The following is a 15,049-nucleotide window of genomic DNA, read 5'->3' on the forward strand; positions in this document are numbered from 1 at the left end:
ATGAAAGAGCACCGTAATTTCCTCATCATTCGTGAGCCTCACTGTTTGCACAGCATTTTCCAGGGAGCCACGAAATGTTGATTTATAAGCAATATTCAAGGAACAAGGAATGTCTAAACACCTCAAGCCAGTGATTTAAAGGCTTGCTCTAGGTGTAAAAATACAAAATGAGATAAGATGCGGCAACAGGGCTGCAAAAGAAGCTGCTTTTACTTAGGAAAATCTGGTAAAAAAAGTGTGAGGTGACCAAAGATATTACCAAATATGATTCAGATTATTTGTATCCTAATTTAGATACTTCTCTCACCTCTTCCAGATCTTGTTTGAAAAGATTATTAAATCTTCTATGAAGTAAAATTATGCAGAGAGAATAACGGCCTCTCAAGATGCCCCGCGTCCTGATCCCCAGAACCTATGAGTATGTTCCTTCATGTGGCAAAGAGGAATTGAGGCTGCAGATGGATCAGCTGCGGATCAGCTGACCTTAAGGTAGAGAATTGATCCCGGATTGGCGGGTGGACCCAATGTAATCACAGGGGTCCAATCACGTGGACAATGTCGGGTAGAAGAGCTGGTGTCAGAGCGATGTGTTGCGAGAAAGACCCAACCAGTCGTTGCTGGATTTGCAGATGGAAGGGGCCACGAGGCAAGAATGCACGCAGCTCGAGGAGCTGGAAAGGCATGGGGAAGGATTCTCCCTCAGACCCTGCAGAAAGCAACGCAGCCCTGCCGACACCTTGATTTTAGCCGAGTGAGCCTGTGTCAGACTTCTGACACCTCCAGAACTGTCAGATAAAGCGTTTGTTTCAGTTTAAGCCACTCAGTTTGTGGCAGTTTGTTACAGAAGCAAATAGAAACTACTACAGTTAATTTCGGTAAGTCTGCTCGTTCATGTGGACCAGCACTTTAATGATGACTTGATTTTGGGAACAGGAAGGAAAGGAATGGGCTTGGATGGTGTACCTGCTGCACGGCAGGCGTCGTGCGAGACCTGCAGCGGGTGCCACACTCAGTCTCCCCCATCCTCCAGCGACAGGTGTTGACAGCGCCATCGCGCAGCTGACTGCTCTGACTCTTGCGAGGTGACAGCGCCTGTCCAGGGCGTCAGCTGGTGAAGCCCAGAGCCTGGCTGCGAGCAGGTTTGTTCGTCTCCAGAGCACTTTCTCTTCTACAGTGTAGCCTTCCTTTCCACTCGAGCTAAATGGTGCAAAAAGGCCACAGGGCCTGCTCTATCCAACTGTGCTCATGGACGGCCCCAAAATGGCAGCCACATCCTCTTCACGTGCCTTCCTGGGCCCCCTCCTCCCTTCTCTCCCATGTCAGCACCCACCAGCTTCCTGGAGGGAGAGGGGCTGGAGACCAGGGGGGATGTGGGAGGGGACTTCTCCCGACAGCTCTGGTCCTTTTACGGGCCCAACCTCCGCACCATCCATCAGAGGGGCACAAAGAAAGAAGTACAAGGCACCTTGGTCTGTGCTGGAGGCAGTAAATCAGGAGGGGAGTCTGACCCATGAGTCACACTGATGACAGCTAACCGACGTGCTCTCAGACCGCATATGGATTTGCAGACTAGAGTGGGCACACGCAGGAGAGCGAGGGCTCCTCGTCCACTCAGACGGGAAATTAGTTGGGAGAACCCCCCTCTCCCAGGTGGGGACAGATGGAATGGAGGTCTCTGGATTTGTCACACTGCTCTACAACCATGGGCAGGCATGCCCTGTGTACTCAGGCTGCACATGTGGCTCTTGCAGTCTCTTGGGCCTTTGGGAACACACCTGGGATTAGCCTGAAACAGGATTCCGCTTTGGAGCTGTCCACATGTGGGAGCGAATGATGCAACGGGGGGACGGCCTTTTACCAATCAAAGGATAGAATCTGGTTAATTAAGAGCAATGTTTTGCTCTTAAAAGGCACAGATTCAGACCTATCCATTAGTCTTTTCAGTTAAGATCACTTCTAAATCAAAGCTGCCAAGCTGAGACTGTGGGAGCATCTATTATTCAGAGAGAGAGAGATAAGTGGACTGCTAAGCGAGAGGCTCGCCATCACCACACGCTTGGAGGTGGATTTGGGAGCTGATTCAGACATGTAAGCTGTGTAATAAAGAAAGTTTATAGCAGCTTTCTGTGCACAAAATGCATTACTGATGCTGTGCTTAGAGGCTGTGTATGTGTGTGTGTGTGTACCATGCCCACGCATGTGCATACCCACACTCTAATCCTGCAGGCGGTCCCAGGATCCTTGGGGGCAGGAGGGTGGGCCAGGCAGGGAGAGGATGATACAAACAGCAACCCCACTGGTCCAGCTCTGGCTGAGCAGCTGGGGAGACCTCAGGGACCAGGGCAGTGAGCAGATTACAAGGAAGGTATGTGCCAGCCCTCACCAGGGACCCAGAAAAAGGAGCAGATGTGGTCCCTGCCCTTGGATGTGTTCAATCTGGCCAGGGAGATACATACGCAAATACTGAATGACACAGGGGTAATTCCAAAGCAAAGTGACCCCAGGGCCGGCTCCATTTGCGGAATGCCGCCTACCATGCGCAGGGGCTCCAGGCTGGACAAAGGATGGAAGACGTGCTCCCTGCCCTCTCAGGGACTGGTTTGGGAGGGGAGACAAAGAGAGAAATACAGTCCGAGGCCGTAGGTCAGAAAAGAGAAAGAGGGCTGCACTGGGCCCCAAGAGCCCGTGATTCTGTAGCTAAGTATGGAATGGGGCAAGAGCAGCTGAAAGGAGAGGAGGGAGGGAAGGCGGGAGGGCTCTGGGAAGAGGGTGAACTTGAGCTAAGACCTGAAGGGAGGGCAGGCTTGGGGGACAAACTCCTTCCTCTAGGCTGGAGAGGGGTGGTGACAGGGTCATCACCGGGCAAAGGGGCGTCATTGGCTGAAGGGGTGAGACTTGGGAGATGAGACATTTTGGAGGAGCCCAGATCAGAGGCTTAAGGCCAGCCACCAGCTAAAATGCTTGAGAACGTCAGGAGAACAGCTCCCTAAGGAGCCAGAGCAGTCACCAGGCTCTCTGTGTGACAGTCCTGTTTGCTGGAAATTAACAAAGAATGAAGAGCATGCATCATGCAGGTTTGACTCTGGGGCTGGTGGTGGAGCTGTTAAATTCTTGCAGAGTCCAAATTCCTGCACCGCCTCTGAGTTCCAAGGGGGTGGGGACGGTGACTAAAATGGCCCTGGCTGTGTGCCCACCTCTGACCACCTTTCCAGGGTGATCCTTGGACCAGAAGCAGCAGCAAGTTACATAATTAAGTTGGGAAGAAGTCTTGGCCAGAACTTTCCCATTAGAAAAGGCTGCAGCAGCATAAAGCCTTGGGAGGCGAATGAGGGGGGCCGGGAGGGAAGAAGGGGGAACAGTTGGGGTGGGGGGTTGGGGGAGGAGACAGCATCACAGGTCCAGGAGGGGAGGCCCGGAGTCTCCTGAGGGAATGGAAAAGCCTCTTTGGAGGGACAGTTCTCAGCACACCATCAGCTATCCAAGTCAGCCGACCCCACCACAGTCGATTCTCAAACTCAGGTGACCGGGCTCCTGGAAGCAGCAACCCTCCCCAGAGAGGTTTGCCCTGGAGGCAGCAACCGCAGGCCTCCCCCGTCCCGCTTACATCCTTCCAGCCAGAGAAGGACGAAAACACACATAATTGTCTAAACGGAAGTGTTCCCTTTCTTCTCCCGATGATTAACCGTGGTTATTAAATAGCTGTAGGGTCACAGGTCCTTCTAAGAGGGGGAAAACTCAAAAAGCCTTGGCTCAGGTCCCCCTTCTGTCTGGTAAGGAGATTACTCCCCTTTGTAGAGGAGGCAACAGAGACACTAAGCAGGTTGCCCAAAGTTGCCCAGCTAGTCGACAGCAAAGGAAGACAAGAAATTAGCTTCCGCCCCCGAGAGCAGGGAACGCCTTTGGCTGTACCACAGTCTCAGAAAGCAGGTTTCCGTTTTCCAGAGAATTGCTGACTTTTCATCAGCCTGACTATGTGCTCAAGTCCTGACCAGTCTCTAGCCAGTGGCCGTCAGCAAGCAAAAGTCTAGTGACTGCGTTGCCAGCAGGATGCACACTCTCAACCGATGGCTGATGACGGCATTTGGGCAATTGTCCAAGAGAAGGGTTTTTTAAATTAAATTAAAACCCACAATATAAACTATTCTCTGAAAAAAAAAGAATAAATATGTGCATCATTTAGATCCCACATATCCCATTTAAATATCCTAATGACCACTAATGATCATAATTTAACAAAACAATCCAATAATGCAAAGTATAGACAACAAATGGAAGCCTCTTTCTGAATTCAGAGTAAACTGATTGCAAGTGGCAGGAGATGACGGCATTCCTCCTAAGAAAAACCTGCTAGAATTTAGTTCAGACCAATTGCTCATTCAACCTTCTCAAACCTAACATTTTATTGCTTATCGATTGTTGTTTTTTTAAAGGAAGTAAATATAACAGACCAAAAATTCCATCAGAAAACATTTTTTTTTTTGAGGAAGACTGACCCTGAGTTAACTACCGCCAGTCCTCCTCTTTTTGCTGAGGAAGACTGGCCCTGAGCTAACATCCATGCCCATCTTCCTCCACTTTACGTGGGACGCCTAACATAGCATGGCTTTTGCCAAGTGGTGCCATGTCCGCACCTTGGATCCAAACTGAGGAACCCCGGCCGCCGAATTGGAACGTGGGAACTTAACCGCTGCGCCACAGGGCTGGCCCCCAATCAGAAAACATTTTAAAGAGCAGGGACACCTGGGAGCACTGGGAGAGAGCGGGTCTTGGAACCCAGAGCTGCTTCTTTCCATCCAGGAAGACGGTCAAAGCACCCGGGATCTAGCAAGTGCCCTAATCGTCCCTGAACAAACAAGGTCCTGCCTCAGTTTCCTCAGTCCCGGGAGGACTGCCAGAGCCGTTCTACAGTCTCCCTTCAGCTCCACCCGGACAAGGGCCTGGACTACAATGTGGGGAGCGAGAGTGGGGTGGAGGGAGCGGCTGCTGCACAGCAAGCTGACAAAGGGGTGGACCGTCTGGAGCGGAGCCAAAACAGTAATAAAGCCGACTGGGAGCCAGCCTGCTTTTCACGAGCATCACGTGCGGCCACCTCCAACAAGGATAAAATCCTCCTCCCCCGACAATATTTCCCGGTCTAAGTTATAACCAACCGCGCCATTGCTGTCGAGCGTTCACAACACACACGTAAGGTTCAAATCAGCACCTTTACAAATGTATCCTTTAATAAACGTTGTTTTCTCCGTGCAGGTTATTCGGAGAACTCCAGTTACATAGTCACCCCCAACATATGTGGAGTCCGTTACACCCAGTGGCTTCGAGAGAAAGTTCGTAACAGGTCAGCATTTTGACTTGCTTCAGGTGCGTTTGCATCTCCAACCCCTGTGGGACCACGTATTCCTGCATTGAAGCACAAGATCCTAAGCTTGAGCAGCGGCCGCGCAGGGATTATAAGGAAGCTGAGTTACTTCAATTCCATTATTCCATAATTCAATTCCACGTAGCCACTTGGAGTTTTTATTTGTGTTTAAAATTTAAGACACCGAGTGTGAACTGCAAAGTGTAATATTTTTGCTGGGGAAGCACAACTTTTACTCATATATGCTATCTTTTACTGAGTTTGAATTTTTTTTTAACGAAAATTTCTTTTTAAATTGTGAGTTATAGTGTTTAAAACTACAGAATTAAGCAAGAACATACAGCGGTAGATCAGTGGCGTGATTTAGCAGTTGCTAAATTATAGGTAACTTTGGCAGATGTCTTACTTTTATCAAAGTTCACTTATTAGTAACTGAACAATTTACATAAAATATCATTATATCAGGCTGCAACCATAGCACTAAAACTCAGTAGATATAAAAGCGATTTAATAAATAGTTGTGTTTTTACTTTTTTGTACTATAAGATTTACTTTTATTTTTTAAAAAGCTGTGTAGTTATATGTATAGAGTTCCATAAGACAAACATTTTACCCCGTGTTTCTTTTCTGACCATTATTATGATCATTTCACATTTCATGACTGTTTCTGAAGACACTTTCGTCATGTAAAAGAGGGGGACAGTTTAAATGACTGGGCGTCAAGGGGCTGGTCCCACTGTTCTGTGAAGTGGCAGGTGATGACTGAGCAAACCCTCGCCACAGTCCGCTGGTATCAGTCACCCACAGATGTGCGAGAGGATGAGGATTCCTCTTTCCCCAGACCATCGATTTCGCTGTTAATGCCCGATGCTCCTTTCTCCAAACATGGCCTCACATGGCAGCCACAGTGACAGTGAATTCTAGAACGTAAAGCTCAACAATGTGAAGGTTTATGATGACTTCTCAGGGCCAGGGATGGGAAATCCAAGCAGGGCCCGCAGTGGGTGGTGCTGCGGGCAGCGTCTGGCCCCTGCCCAGGCCTGAAACCAGAGGCTGGCTCTCCCAGCAGCCAGAGTGTGTGGTCCCTGCAGCCGTTGACCTACTTCCTGCTCTTCCGGGAACTGGGCAGGCGTGACAAAGCAAAATTAAGCAAATTTGGAGTGAGCCCATGCTACAAAAATTTCTGAACAGCATTCACCTTTTTCTAGGGATGTGAGGCAGGTGTCATGGATACAGGAAGAGTCTAATCTTGGAAATTAAAAAATTAATCAGGAGGTGGTGGAAAGAACACAGGCTTTAGAGCTGAAAGATCTGGGTTCAAATTCTGGTTTTGCAATTTACTGCCTGTGTGATCTTGGGGAAGTGACTTAACCATTCTGAGCCTCAGTTTCCTAATTTGTAATGTGGGGCTATAAACCCACCTCGAAAGGTTGTCCTGAGATGAAGCAAAACCGTGTATGTGCTCTGAGTACCTGGTACATCTTAGTTCCTTCTCCTTTAGTTTTCAACAGTGACATAAAATATGCCGACAGAGCCAAAGCCTCATGAGGCGTATGCACCTCCTCAGGGCTGCCTCAGGCACAGAAACTTCTCTAAGAATGCAGAGGATACAGAACTTTATCCGGGAAGGACCTTGGCTTGCCAGAGGGCAGACAGCTTGCCAGCAGGGGCTGGACACTCATTACCCGTTCCTCTGGGAGCCTGTGCTTCACAGATCTGTTAGCAGCAAACAACGGCCAGGTAATCCTGGCATTGTAAATAAACACGTGCAAACCGCGGGTGATGAGGAATAAATCCCCAGAATGCTCTAGACCGAGGAATTAGGGGACTGGATTGCAGTGGGAGAGAGTGACAGGGAAGAAGGAAGGTCTAAGCTGTGATTTAAAAAGTGATGAAGGTTTTGTTTCTGTTTTGCTGTGGAGCTAACATTTATGGAGCTCTTCCCGTATCTTCCTGCTAAATAGGACACCAGCCTAGAAGGCCCGATGCCCATTTTCACCATCGCCTGGGGAAAGACTACACGGAGAAAGTGGAGCCAAGAGAGGGTGCAGTCCAGGTTCTTGGTGACAATCATTTGAGTGACTGGATCCAGCTGTACCTGAACTTACATCCATCCCTGACTTTTTAAAATCTGGAAACCAATAAATTACCTGTTGCGTTTATGCCAGTTTCTTTGGACTTCTGTTACTTGCAATTGAAAGACAACACACCCCGGGTAAACCCTGAACTCCTTTACTGCCTATTTGTGCCCCCCTCACCTAAAGTAACTTTTCCTTATCTGTACGAAGGGTATAATCACCCTTCCCAGGCATGGGGCCTGCGCCCGGAAAGGCGCATAATAAAGCTTGGCTGGAATTAAATGTGAAATGTAATGAAATATAAAATTGACATATTGTCACCTGGGAAAAGATCTTTACCATCCTCTTTTAGGGGAGGTTGGGAAGATTAAGTTTTCAGAGATTTATTTATTCTTTCAAAAAAAGTGAGATGGGCAACTGTGTAGTCTGAGGGTTGGAGAAAACTTCCCTGAGGAAGTGATGTTTATGCTGAGACCTGAAGGATGAGTATGAGTTAGCAAGGTGAAAGGGAGGTGGTAGGGAAGAACATCCCATGCAGAGGGATAGCATATGCAAAGGCCCCATGCCAGGAAACTGCAGAGAGTTTTCAAGGAACTCAAAGATGACCCCTGGGGCTGGAAGGTGAGGGAAGCAGTGGTGTCAGATGGGTGAAGCCACTGGAATTTGGGACTGGTTTGTTCCTGCAGCATAAACCTGGCCTTGCTGACTAATACAAGTGGTTACAGTAGAAAGACGGGGGCTGAGTCCAGCCTGGATTCAGCTGAGGAGGGTGGGCATGTTGAGAGAAAACAGAGGTTGCAAAAGTGCTGATGATGCTTTAAAAAAAGTCTGGCTGGGAAGAGGAGGAGAGAGCTGGAGTGGTCGGCCGAAGGGGACATTTGTTTCGTTTTAAAAGAGAGAAATCACTTAAACCTCCTAAAGGAAGAAGTCAGAAGAGAAGGAGAGGACAGAAACAGAAGAAGGGGAAAAATAAAGGCTGAGCCAGCTTCCTGAGCAGTGGGAGAGGTGGAGGGATGGAATCTGGGACATGGGGTGGGGAAGGCCCGGCCTTAGCAGAGTCACCCAAGAGCTGCCGGGAGGGGCCCACAGAGCGAACTCTGGCCGAGAAGAGAACAGTGCTGAATTAGCATGGGGGACGCTCGGGGCCTCCCACACGGGTCAGGAGAGCAAAGCTCCTTGATCTCCCAGGATCTCGACACTTGCTTCCTCCTCGCCAAGACTACCAGATCCCGTAGCCCCCTCCCCCAACACTGAAGGACACTTTGCCCACAACAGAGAACAAATCAAACTGTCAAATCACATTGGTTCTACTTCGAGCACTCCAGAGGAGAGCTCAGGGGTGGCCTGGAACGCATCCCCCCCCAGCAATTTTTACTTTGAAAATTTTCAAACCTACAGAAAAGCTGCATGAATAATACAGCCAGCACTTACATATCCTCCTAGACTCACCCATTGTTCAGATTTGCACCATTTGCATTCTCTCTGTCACTCTCTGTATGTATATGTATAATTATACATATATTTATAATTTAGTTTTAAGCTTAATATTTTTCTTATATAAAAGCAACATATGCACATGTAATCAACTAGAGGAAAGTGTAAATAAAGAAGTACTTACCCGTAATCCTACCACCAGAGACATCACTATTAATATTTTCACATATTTCCTTTTTGGATTTTACTATGGATTTTTAAACACAGTCAAGATTATATTGAATATACAATTTGTACCATGCTCTTTTATTATGGTCAGGAGTGTTTTCCCGAGTCACTTAAAATCCCATAGGCATCATTTTCGAATGTCTACACACTAACCTACACAACCATTTCCCAGAGATTGGACGTGTGGCCTGCTTCTGAGATTTCCTATTATAAACAACTTTGATGGATGTCTCGTTGCATACATCCTTTTCATGTTTCCAATTATTCCCTTGGGACAGATTCCTAGAAGTAAAATTCTGGGTCAGAGGGTAGCAACATTTTTAAGCTTCTCTATACATCCTGTTAAACTGCTCCCTGGAAATGTGTCCAGACTTTTGCTCCCACTAGCACTGTGTGGGAGCAGACTTGAGTAGACGCTATTGCTGAACTGGGGAGGGACGGAGGGGCACAGACGGAGATAGGTGTGGCCCTGGAAGGGACAGCACTTCACAGATCACCTCTTACAGGGGAAACCAGGGGAGGGGGCGCTGCAGGCGCTGGAGAAATGGCTGCCGCACAGTAAACAAACCCACCACCATGTGTTTCTGCGTTCTGATCACGCGTCCAACACAAGAGACAAGGAGAGCGAAGGAAAAGAAAGCGAGGGATCATGGGATGAAACGTGTCAAGAGGCACACCGGCGTCAAAACTAAATGCCTCCTAAGGTCAAATTTTCTCAGGATACTCTGACCCCTGCTTACGATGGTCATCTACAGACACCCTCTCCCAGAGCCCCAGTCCCAGCTGAATCTAGCTCCCAAATCCAGGCAGCCAGGAAGACTCGGGAGGAAGAGTCAGGTGTGCCAGCCCCCAGCATTGCCCAGGAAAGGGCAGTGACATTACCTAAGGAAAAGCTGGGCCTCTCACTGCGGCTTCTCTGCCAGGACCGATGAAAGAGTGGGCCTGGGCGACAGAGGTGAAAGGCAGCTCTCGGCCCCAGAGACTTGAAGTGGTTTGCAGCAGACCTGCTGTCACTCCACTGGGCTGATTTTTCATAAGCAACTCCTGGTTGCACCCCAATTCCCAATGGGCAGGAGTAGCCCCAATTGGCTGAGATGGGCTGAGTGGGGCCTGCAGGAGGCTATGGGAACACACAGGCGTACATGTGTGATGGAATTGACACGTTGGGCTGAGGGGTTCCCAGAGGCTACACGGCTAGAGAGGGCAGGCATGACATCATAGTCACCCTGATCTGTGAAGTCGCGGGGTTCCAGGGCCCTTCTTCTGCTTTGGGCGCTGTTTTTTGGTCTCGTTTGCCTTCAAAGAGGAAGTGATAGATGAACAGGCAGAGAAGAGTAGAGCAGGGGAAGCCAGCCCATCACTATTCAATATGCACCCCCCTACTCCCCACGACCTCTGCTAATGATGATGAACTGAGCAAAGGAGCTTCAGAGTGACAGGTGACTTGAAACCCACGTGGCTCTACACTTGCATTGGAAATGGGCTTTGGAGGTTCCAGACTTTGAACACCTGACGGGGTGGCGAGTAGGAGGTTATGTCCTGGTTTCACCATCTTGGACTGGGGCTGGCTTTCTCTCCTCTTCACACGGACTGGCCGGGGCCTGTCTCACAAGTGTGAAGCAGATCTACAGTTGGATTCCAAGGGAGACAGGGCTTGGTTGTGAAATGCACAACAAAGGGCTTGTGGAATCCACAGAGAATGTACTTAAGAACCCAAACACTCAGCTAGCACTTACTACATGCAAAGCTCTTTTGTAAGCACTTTACAAATCCGAATGATTTAATTCTCTTCACAACCCTATGAGGTAGGTATTATCATTATTTCAATTTTACAGAGGAGGAAACTCAGCCACAGAGAGGTTGAGTGACTTGCCCGAGTTCACACAGCCAGGACACCTCAGAGATTCGAACCCAGGCCACCTGGCTCTAGAGCGTGTTCATGAAACCTCACAGCCAATGAAACTGTAGGACAAATTGTCTCAAGGCAGATAACCCTCCTGGGGGTCAGAGCTGAGTTCTAGTTCCTACCAGTGTGTATTATTCATACTAAAGACTAAAGTGGGTAGGTCAAGATCCCACGCCTGCGTGACACTGGCTCAGACAATGAGCAGCTGTCACCTGCGCTGCAGAGGTGAGAAAGACTCTAATGAGAAAGGCTGTGGCTACCTTTTACAGGAGGAACCCAGAACCACAAAGAGCCTGAGGGCTGGCTGGCACCGGGTGTTCCCCCATTGCCCACACGTAAGCCCGGGACGGCCAGACCACATGGAAGCTGCCCTTCTCTGGGCGTGACACGTGCCCTTGAATCAGGAGTAAACCCTATGGGGCTTCCGGGCTAAACGAGCCATGGAGGGGCCACTGCTGACCTGCTGGTGGCCAGACTGAGTTTGGAGAGCTTCTGGCTCGGCGCTCTGCCAAAACCTCATCCAGACCCTGCGTCCCTTTGTTCTGCAACTGTGTCTAGTTCTCCGATTCTCAAAGGCTCTCAGAGGGCAGGCATGTTGTCTCATTCGCGTCTGCTGGTTTAGCCACAGTCTCTCTGACTTGCCCTTTGCTGACTTCTTTGGTCATCTTGCTTGACCTGAGTGCACTTCCGGATTTGAGACGGAGTTTACTTAACTCCATTCTTTCTTTCTGGCCCAGAAGTGTTTCCTGATAGTTCCTGGGACCTGCCCTAGCCTGACCTAACTTCCTGGTGGGGATCCAGTCCCAATGTCAGCCCCACCTCTGGACCATGTTCCCATCCCATTCTCAGTGAAAAACCCTGAGTTGTGAGCGAAGACAGTCAATGCTGGACAGAAGGCTTCAGGTGACACCTGTTCTAGATGTCCTCTCCTTTAAGAGAGTCTTTATATATCAAGATGCCTCAACATAATACCTTTACTGTACACAGGTAAAATATAAAACCGTCTTCTAAGACCAGTGTGTGTGTGTGTGTGTGTGCACGCGTGCGCGCCTCTGTTTCTTCGCTTTGGGCTTCTCAAGCACCAGGACTGAGTGGTTCCCAAGTAGCCTGGCACCTGGCACGTAGCAGCACCCAGCTGGACAGGCTGGACCTTTTCAAACTTGGAGGCATCACTCATTTGGACACTTGCACTGGGCAATTAGCAAAATATCCCTGGTTAAAAGATGGCAACCAATAAGCATCAGATGAAAGGAACCCTCAAAGAGCAAAATATAAGGCCGTAGGAATGAGCGCCACAGACTCCAGCGTCAGCCGTTAGGCAGAGCCAGAGACAGGATTCGGGGCATGTCCGTCAGTCAAAAAACTTTTGATGAGGGTCCTAGGCTTAGGTGCTGTGAACCTCCCCGGGGGAATCTTCCAGTCCCCGCTCCTTACTTCCAGCAGGATGGCACCAGATACCCCAGAGACACACCACACCCCTTTCCCCAAGGTCTCAAAATGCCCACCTCAGGAAGTTCTTCCTGTTGTCCAGCTTGAATTCTTCCAGTCAGACTTTAAACCAGACAAAATGGCCCATGAGCATAAAACAGTTTTTACATTTCTAAATGAATAACCCACACTTGAAAATAGGGATATTTAATTAAAGTACAATTTCTGACTTATTTTGAAAAGTTGGAATGATCTGGCCACGCTGGGCGCACACTCCCACAAGACACTGTCATTGGCTGGGGGTTCTCCCCAGCACAAACCCCTATGTGGGCATTTGGTGACATGGTGCTCCTTTGGGCTCTCTGCCTTGTCCCTTGGGGTAACAAGTGATCTGTTGTCACCCATCTAACTAAGCCCTCCGTGAACCCCTCAGGCTCCCTCCAGGCCATGCTGTCCTGATGGGCTGTTAAGGCAGGAGGGGCCGCAGTGTCCCGCACCCTCAGAGCTGGCGGGTGGGCACTGAGAACGCCGAGCAGCCTGCAAGCTCTGACTCAGTTTGTCCTTCAGTACACACCCCCAAAATGGCTGCAGGGCATCGGATCTGGGTCTGGAGAAGAGAATTTTTCTGCAAGGGATGTTGACGGCCCATTCCAGACAACTTCCCAAGGCCTGCTCAGCACCAGCTCTCACCGAGTGAGACACACTCCAAATTTATGCCCAAATCTAAACAGAGAGGCATGTTAAGGTTCTTATCCCAGTTCTTTTCATTATAAATCCTACTACGAGGACAACCAAAGGGAAGCTATCCTTAAACTTTTATTTAAAAGCTGGGGAGGGGAGGAAGGAGTAAAAATCTCTGCAATCAGATTTTTCTCACATTCAGATTTGTTCCTGATTAACTGTTAACGGCTCGTTCAGCCTGCTGTATAACAACTGTGCAAAGATGCATACATTTACCACCTGCTGGCCTTTTCGATGTTCATTATGAATTTAATTATTATTAAGTACCCACAGTGTGCCAGGTGCTAAACAGCAGATGAGAGGCGGGACGGATGAAGGCTCCGTGTCAGCTGCTAATACATCCGCTCAGCTACTAGTTCCCAGGCCTTGCAGCCGGATCCTGCAGAGCCAGCCCCGTGTCTTGGGGCCTTCAGATACCTCCTCTGTGGGTCAGGGGCGACTGAGGAGGGCCTGTCCATGGATTCTCAGGCATTGGGAGGTGTCTGCAGGTGACGGGGCCTTTGCAGGCACCCTACAGCTTGCCAGGCAGCTGGTCAGCAGCAACCAGTGCCAGACAGGTGACAGGAGAGCAGAGGGCTGGGGGAAAGCCAAATCTACGCCCCACAAACCCAAAAAAGGAGCCCGAAGCCTAGGATCTGTACAAAGCATGTGTACCACACCTTGTATTGCAGGGGCGAAGAACCCAGGAAGAACATTCCAGGCATCTGTGTTCTCTGCCTACATCTGGAAGGTTCCTCTGTCTAAGATAGCCAGGTGCCCAGGCTAGCCCATAAAGGCCTAGTAACACAGCATGTGTCTGAGATAGACCTAAGTAACTTTGAGCAGCCAGGCCCATCTTGAGCCCCTTTAAACCCTTCTGAGCTTTAAGCCCCACCTGCCTCCTCCTGAGCCCACCAGCGGGGAAAGTGGGGAGGGGAAGAAAGGAGAGCCAGCTCTGCTTAGGAACCCACCATTTCCCACAAGGTTGGTTGTGGGTCCAGCCACGGGAACTAACCGTGGGCTGAGCTCTCTGCGCCAGTCTGAGGAAAGCTCAGCGTCCCCCTCAGGCAGGGGCAGGTGAGGGGGCAGGATGAGAGCTCTGGCCTCGGCAGAGGTGAGGGTGCACTGGGAGGAGGACGGGCGGGGGGACTGCACTTTTCTCCAGTTCTCAGTGAGTTCTGGCGAGTCTGATCTAAGCGGAAACACAATCAATCTGGGAAGAAACGCTCCGGGGGGGCGCCCCATGGCCAGGGCGAGGGTGGGGAGGTGGCCCCAGGCAGGGCTGGAGTGTTAGTGTCACTGGCAGGCGGAGGGAGCAGCAAAGACTCAAAAACACCAGGAGGTGGAAAATGCAGTTGATGAGATGAATTTTTTCAAAATGATATCTGTGGTTTTTTTCTGATTATAAAAGGAATTCATGCTGCTGCCTGAATTTTTTGATAATGAGACTCTATTCATGTATTACTTGCATAATAATAATAAATTTTAGCCAGACACATAAAATAAATATGGACCTATTGAATTTGGAAAAAAATGTAAGTACAGAAAGCAGCAAATGAGAGTTCCTCTACAACCCACGTTCAGTTCCACAGCCCACCCTCTAGAGCGTCCTAAAGCATGTGCACGTTTCAGGGTCGCTGCATGCAGGTCGACCGTGATGACAGGCTATCATGGCAGGTGTTCAGCAGAGTAACAAGTCACCCTTTGTGCTCTGTGCTTTACACACATCACCGCCACTCCTTACAGCAGCCCTGAAAGAGAAGTGCTATTATTCCCATTTTTCAGATGAGGAACCAGGCTCAGAGAGGTTGAGCTACTTACCCAAGGTCACACTGCGAGGAGGGGGCAGCCAAGAGTCAACCCTGGTCAGCCCTCCTCCAAGGCCTGGGCCCTTTCCAC

At 49.5% G+C, this 15,049-nt stretch overlaps 1 protein-coding gene across 21 annotated transcripts in view; it reads right to left on the minus strand.

The window, feature by feature from the left end:
* MAPT (microtubule associated protein tau) overlaps nt 1-15,049 on the minus strand; it is a 102,114-nt gene that overhangs the window by 65,748 nt on the left and 21,317 nt on the right. The window contains exon 1 of one of the 21 annotated variants that reach the window (XM_070226079.1): nt 9,979-10,310. The exons of 18 other annotated variants lie outside the window; for them this stretch is intronic. The gene's annotated coding sequence lies outside the window, so the exon portion shown is untranslated. Of the gene's footprint in view, nt 1-9,978; nt 10,311-15,049 lie in introns of those variants that run through there. 2 more of the 21 variants (XM_070226078.1, XM_070226077.1) reach the window with 2 other exon arrangements.

Source organism: Equus caballus, chromosome 11 (assembly GCF_041296265.1).
Source record: "Equus caballus isolate H_3958 breed thoroughbred chromosome 11, TB-T2T, whole genome shotgun sequence".
NCBI classification, from domain to species: domain Eukaryota; kingdom Metazoa; phylum Chordata; class Mammalia; order Perissodactyla; family Equidae; genus Equus; species Equus caballus.